This window comes from Cupressus sempervirens, chromosome 11, assembly GCF_028749045.1.
Source record: "Cupressus sempervirens isolate cs-2001-9-10 chromosome 11, ASM2874904v1, whole genome shotgun sequence".
NCBI lineage: Eukaryota > Viridiplantae > Streptophyta > Pinopsida > Cupressales > Cupressaceae > Cupressus > Cupressus sempervirens.
This window is the reverse complement of record NC_143128.1, coordinates 711,074,919-711,082,479: the sequence shown is the minus strand read 5'-3', so window position 1 is coordinate 711,082,479 and position 7,561 is coordinate 711,074,919.

Genomic DNA, 7,561 nt, shown 5'->3' with positions numbered 1-7,561 from the left:
AGGTACTAAGGACATATATTTCATTATAGCCTCCTCTATTTCTTGCCTAACTTCCTCATAATTTCCTCCCATTAGAAGAATTTCTCTTCTTTTGTTCCTCAGCAAGGGTTCAATACCCTTCAAAATTGTCTCAGATTCCTCTTTTGATCCAACATCACATAACTTGTTTATGGATGAGATCCTAATATTTAGATCTTCTTCTACTACCCTTCTCTTCCTATTGATCAACCTATTGTATAGGTCTTCTAAACTCTTATTCTAAATACTATCAAATATTTTATTCCTCAAAATCATATTTCTGATTAAGGCATTCTCTAATTGCCTCCTATCCATACTACTATACATACTATAAAATTTATTCAGTTGAACAAAATTGTCATCATTTATAATTTGCATGCTCAAATTCTCTACCTTAGGTTTCCATTCTTTCTTGCCTTTGGCTATCTTGGCTTCCTACGCATCTTTCTCAATAAGTTTATCTTCATCATCATCATCCTCTGAGCTTTTAGAACTACTCATTTTCATGGTTTTCATCCTTTTTCTAGGCCCACTACTAATTTTATTCACTCATTTATTTTCTTGGGGCCAAGTTCTTGCTTAACCTTAACTAGTCTTCTCGACTTCCTTTGTGTAGTAGGTTCTTCTGCCTCTATCTACCTCGTAGGTTGCTCATAGCTTTCTCTTACAGGTTGCACTTACAAATCTACTACATATGGTGTAATGGGAGCTTGTGTGCATGGTTGTGCCACTATTACACCTTCTGAAGGTCCTACCACTATAATAGGTGTTGCTACCAACACTTCTATCTACCCACTAGCCTTTATCTCTAGTGCAATTCCATTAATCTCATTGAATTCCTACCTAGTCATACTAGATTCCTTGAGTATGGAATCTATCTGCTTCTCTACTTTCTTTTTACTCTCCTTATTGTGGAGCTCAGACTCTACAATTCTTGACCTTTCATCATATGTCCCCCATCTAGGACATTTTGTATCTTGCTCAGACTTGAATATGATCTTGCATACCCTTCAATAAGTTCTGTACTCATCTCTTAGCCCATAGGCTCAATGAACTTCACTCTAGGTACAACAACTTCCATGCATGTGCTATTAGTTTCCTCATGAAGCACAAATCATCCTTATACTTCTCTACCATAGAGGGAGGTATCCTATACCTCAATTTCATCTCATACTAAAAATGCTTCATCAATATATTAATATCAATGTCTCTAAGATTCTTAGGTTTGAATTTGTAGTTTTCAGTTACAATCTTCATTATGCACTTGCTGCTATCCCACCTGATTACTCTAGGAAACTTCTTAGTAAATAATAAATGAGTCAATAGGGACTCAAATATTCTTTATCTTCACAATATTGTCCAAAAGCTCCACTCTAACAATGTCTCACAAATTAACTTTTCTCCCTTCAACAACCATCACATATGCTATATGAATGAATCCAACTGGTACAAAGTTTACCCTTGATCCATGGTTCAACTTGTACCCTAAGATTTTAGTGAACATCTTGATTACTTTATCCTGAATAGGATCAACCTTCATATTTCTTCTATTGAACTTGGTTTTTAGGTTTGTCTCCACTAATTTCTTGATGCTTTTCTCATTAACAAGATTACAATAATTATTTCTAAATCCTGTGACCTTGTGGATTAGGTAATTGTCAATGAAAATCTATGCATCACCTAACAAGATCATATCATCATGAACTCTACTCAGTATAATTTGGGTCCACTTATGATTGTGAAATTTTGTGTAGAACGTATGCTTCACAAAATTCAAATCTTCAAGGTGCACATACTTAGACTTCAGGGATAAGTCATTATTATACATGACTCCTAAGTCCTTGTGGATCTCCTCATCACCTATACTCTCAATTTTGTAATGTATACAATTTCTTATATCCTCTACATGTAACACATTTTGTTGAACTTGCAAAAATGTACCTATAGGATCATCAATTAAAGAAACAAATGGATGTTTCTTGAACTCATACCTTGGTATATCACTAACATCATGTACTCTTTGAATAGCCATTCTTTAATAATTGTAAAAAATTCAAGAATTTGGATTCAATATTCTATAAAATACCTAAAATTCACAATTTTAGGGCTTCTACAACTTTCAACTTCACAAGCTTGCTTTGCACTGCAATTGCTGTCAATCACTCTTCAATTCTCTCAAGACACTTTATATGAACAAATGGTACATACCATATTTTTTGTGATCCTTAAATCATTTCAAATCACACTGCACAATAAATGTGTATCTACCACAAACTCAAAATACTATCTTTATTTACTAGTGACCTTGATCTTACAATTCCCACTTACTGTGATCACATCAAGAATTGTACACTAAACCATAGCTTTCTCTCTATGTCTTCTACTTTCTCTTAGTTGCACAATCTCTAACTCACTCTCTAACATCAGTTTTGACCACTAATGCTCTGTTGCTTACTGCAATAGCTTAATTCAAGTTATTTGAGTCATAAACAATCTGTGACTTCAACTTTCCATTAGGTGCATCAAAGAATTGTTCTTCCAATATTGTATGTGAACTCTCTAGATTATAATATTTCACAAATGCTTCTTTGAATTCCTCAACATGTTCCTTGATTGCTTCTTTTTGACTGTTGTTACCTCCATTTTCATTCCTTCTATCATTCTTGTTGTTCCTTCTTTGATTAGGGTTCCTATTAAAGTTCACTCTATCCATTCTATAGAATCTTGTTGTGTGTCCAAAGTTATTGCATAACTAACATATAGGTGCATTCTTCCTTTGATTTTTTCCATTCCGACTCTCAAGTACTCTGCAATTCCTTGCAATATATCTAGGATTGTTATATTTATAACAAGAAAATTTCTTCCTTTCACCATTAGGTTTCTTTCCATCATTAGATTTTCTCTATGATCTACTTCTTTCATTACTTGTAGGGTTAGTATTCCAAAACATTCTACTATTCTTCTTATCATCAACAAACATAGGTTTCTTACATTCTATTGCCTTATGTCCATAACCATGACAATTATAACAATATAAATTATTAATGAGTTTAAAATACTTATCTGTACAATATCTCTTCATATGTCCAATTTCATTGCATGTGAAACATCTACCTTTAAATTCATGTCTTACCTCTTTTGATGAATAATCCTACTTAGGTTCTTCAATTTTATTTGTTGTTCTAAGTTCATCAAATTTCCTTGTCAATTTAGTTTTCTCAACTTCATTATACCACTTGAACTTTTCTTTAAGGATTTCCACTATAAAATCTAGTTTTATCCTAATCTCATCTTTCTTTTCTGACTTCTCTCCAAGAAGATATCCAAGGCTTGTGTTGCCATAAGAAGGTCTTCAATGAAATATCCATTCATCAATTTTCTAAGGGCTTGTGTAAAGTTTCTCTAACTATTGTTTAGTTTGTGTCAACTCTCCTTTCATGATGATGTTGTATTTTTCCAACTCCACATGCTCTATTTAAATAGAATCTAATTTAGATGTAACTTGAATCAACTAGGATCTAAGGTTTGCATTCTCAAATTTTAGATCAGGTTCACTCTTATTTCCACCAGTCTTAAGACTCAACTTAAGTTCAACAACTTTTAGCTTATGTTTCAAGATCTCATTCTATTTCTTGATATTTTATGTATCATCATTAACACTAGTCTATGAAAAGATTCCTTGCCAAATTTTAGATCATCAATATCATCTTTCAATTTTCCAATTTAAAATTTTGCATCTTTGTATCTATTTTTCAAGTTATCTCTCTCTTCAGTTAGAAGGTCAATCTATTCAAGAGATTCTTCAAGGCGCTTCTTCAGCTACTACATATTCACTGGAATCTTACTTAAGCTATTAAGCCTCTTTAAAGTAACTATGCTCTAATACCAATTGTTAGAAATAGATAATATTGAGAGGGGGGTTGGGGTGAATCTGTATTCTAAAAACTTTTGCACAGTTAATTACTTTATAACTTCCATATGAAAGTAAGCCAATAATGCTGAATATTGAATATAACCATACACATAGAGAACTCATAACACCATTATTTGTTAACTAGGGAAACCCTAGCCTTGTAAATTATTATCACAATAGTTTTCATGTCAAATCTAATCATGCAACTTTCACACTATCTGTGCATCACATCTATTTCCTATGTAACACACTTTCACACTAGTTACACAACAATAGATCTTTACTTATACCTTGCACATTCACAAGTTGTTTCTCAGTCGGCTTCCATGTCCTCACAAGCTTGACATAATAAAAAATAACATCCTTATAGTCAAATTAGCAAGACTTAGTAGTTCTTTTAAATCAAAATAATTCCTAAAGTCATATAACTTTCTTTTTTGTTATGCTGTGTTCTGCACTGTTAACTACCATCACAGTTAAACTTATTGTAACTTGTGCCATATTGACCATACACACATGCACATTGGTACATGTCATCATAGCAATGTTATGAGCCTTCCTTACATGTGCATAAGCTTAAATCTCTATGCATCATTTGTATTGTTTAGATTTGTACATTGTACTCCAAATTGTCTACTGCTTAAACAATTGTCTATCTCTATTTATTGCCCCTACAATTGAATCCTCTTTCAACTCACAATTGGTTTTACATAAGTCTAAGAAGAAGAAAGAAAAGTATGAGGATAGTGATACTGAATCATTGGATGATGACCTTGAGGATCTTGAAGTATTAATTGCTAGAATGTTACCTAGAGGCCAATGAAAATTCAAAGGCAAACTTCCTACAATCTATTTTTCATGCAATAAAGTTGGTCGTATTGCTACAAGATGTCCCAACAGGGATGAAAAGAAAGACAACAAGTTTAAAGGAAGAAGAGATGGAAGAGACAACAAAGATTACAAAGAATACAAGGGTAAATGAAAGAAATCTTGTTACATTGCTCAAGAAGAGAATGATATTGATTCTGATAGTCATGATGAAGAAGTTGTTTATGTTGCAATGAAAGATAATTTTGATGAAGATGAGAAAAATAAACTTATTTCATATGCGAGTAAATCTGATAAATGATAATTGATGGTGGTTTCTCACATCACATCAATGGTGGTAAAAGTAAGTTTGAAAATTTAGAACATTATAAAGGAAGTTGTGTTAAGTTTGGTAATGATCATGCACTATGTCTTTTTAAGATAAATAATCAATAAGATTGATTGATAAGATCAGATGTGATAATGCTTACTGGGTTGAAGGATTGAATTACAATTTTTTGTGTATTCTGTAGTTGAATAGTTCAAGTTATAGAGTTGAGTTTCAAGACAATAAATATAATATCTAAAATCATTCAAGAGAACTTATTAGAAGTGGAGAACAAACAAGAGGTAACTTGTTCTACCTAGACCTATCTAACGATACATGTCTATTTGCACAATATGAAGAAATTTGGTTATGGCTTAAGAGGCTATGTCATGTCAACTTTGATAATTTGGTAAGAATTATTAAGATAAATAGAGTAAGAGGGTTACCAAGATTGAAGAAACCTGATAAGGTAATGTGCAAGAAATGCCAATTTGGGAAAATGACAAAGTCTAGATTCAAGAGCAAGATATATTCATCTAATGATATATTTGAGTTAGTTCATATTGGCCTTTATCAACCCATTGGAGTGCAAAGCTACTGGGTGACAAGTATTTTATTCTATTTTTTGATGATTACTCTAGAATGATGGCTATGATGTTTCTTAAAGAAAAGTATGTTTAATTTCAATTGTTTAAGTGGTATTTGGATAGAGTTGAAAAGGAAAAAGGAAAAAGTTTGAAGTGTCTGAGATTAGTTAGAGGAGGTGAAATTATATCGTAGGAATTCAACACATTTTGCAATAATATAGGAATCAAGAGACAAATATCAACACCAAGGACCCCTCTACAGAATGGTATATCTATGAGGAGGAATATATCAATTATGGACTATACTAGGACATTGATGATGGAGAAAAATATTTCACAAAACTACTACAGAGAAGCTGTAATTATATCTATTTATACTTTGAACTAAGTAGGTGTTCTTCTTGTGATTGGAGGGATATATAAGAGTTACCTAACCATTACCACAGAGGGAGAGCTTATCAATACCATAGTGAAATTCCATTCATAAGTGTTTGGTAGCTTGCATCAAAATGGTCATCAAACATTAACTCTATTACTAGGAGAGGCAAATAAAAAGTACAACTTGTTTTCTTATAGGTAATGCCAGTACAATTCCATGGGACATGAAAATATTTCAAAAATTAGAAGTATGATGTAGGAGCACCTTGACATTGTAAAATCATTTGTATTAAGTTATGGTATAAATGCAAAAGGTTATGAAATAGTCCATATTATGTAAAAGTTACTTGTAAGTTTGAAATATTGTAAAATATGGATATTGTAGTGTTGTGCCCAAAAAAAAAAAAAGTAATACAAATGATCATATAACTGACATGTCATGGATTCAAGGAGTCTTGGAATCGAAAGGGTCATGTAATGTTATAAGAATCTACAAACCAATCACGAAAATGGGAACAATAGAGGAGAATAAAATTCAATTCACATAAACCTCTGGTCGTCGATAGTTCAAATGCATTATATTTGGTATTTAATTCTGGAATGGAATAAGTCTCCAAAATTTTAGTTTTGGTCTTTAGATATATGGTATTTGGTGTATTATTGAATATGTTGGCATCTTGTTTTATCATGCCATTCTTATCTATAGGCTTCAAAGAGTTTGGAATTCATAGTTCAATGGTTGTTAGAGTGAATTAATTTGTTTTTGACATTGTAGAATAAATTTATTTTAAAATGGAGATCATCATTTTTTCTTGGTATTTAATATATTTAAAGTTACAATTGTTTTGGATAACCAATGTTTTATTTTAATTTGATTTTTCATTAATTTTGATGGCATCTCTGTGAATTCATGAGTCAACTCGGCATATGTGAGAGTTTTTTTGACTTTCTCAAAGAATGTCAAATTCACATTCAAGGCTATCATGGGAAAAAATTACATTTTATATTATTATCTCAAAATGCATGAGATCGGTATTATTGGATGGATTTTATAGCACCCAATTCGGGTCTATTCTGATTCTAAATATTTCTTGCATATAATCATTCTAAAAGTACTTGGATTCCAATATATAATATGGTATGAAATACATATTTCTAAAGTCATGATTGGGTGTATGAATTGACAACCAATAATATTAATTTGATTATTTTGAAATTGATTCTTATTTTCATTTGGTGGGTTAATTAAAAGTTGTCTATCTACAGTTTTGGAACTCATGTTATCTATTAAATTATTGACCAATTTTATAATTTGAATGTGCATATTTTTCAAATTCTATCAATTTCTTTGAGGAATTGGTTAATTTACTTTATGGCTTGATACAAATGGAATTGGTTCACAATTGCAATGGAATTTGACCAATGATATTAGGTTTACAAATTTAGATTTTATTTAATTTGTTTTGGCATATGCAAGATATTGATTCCATATTGGAGTGTTGATACATGGTAAAGCTTAAGAATCAAGTC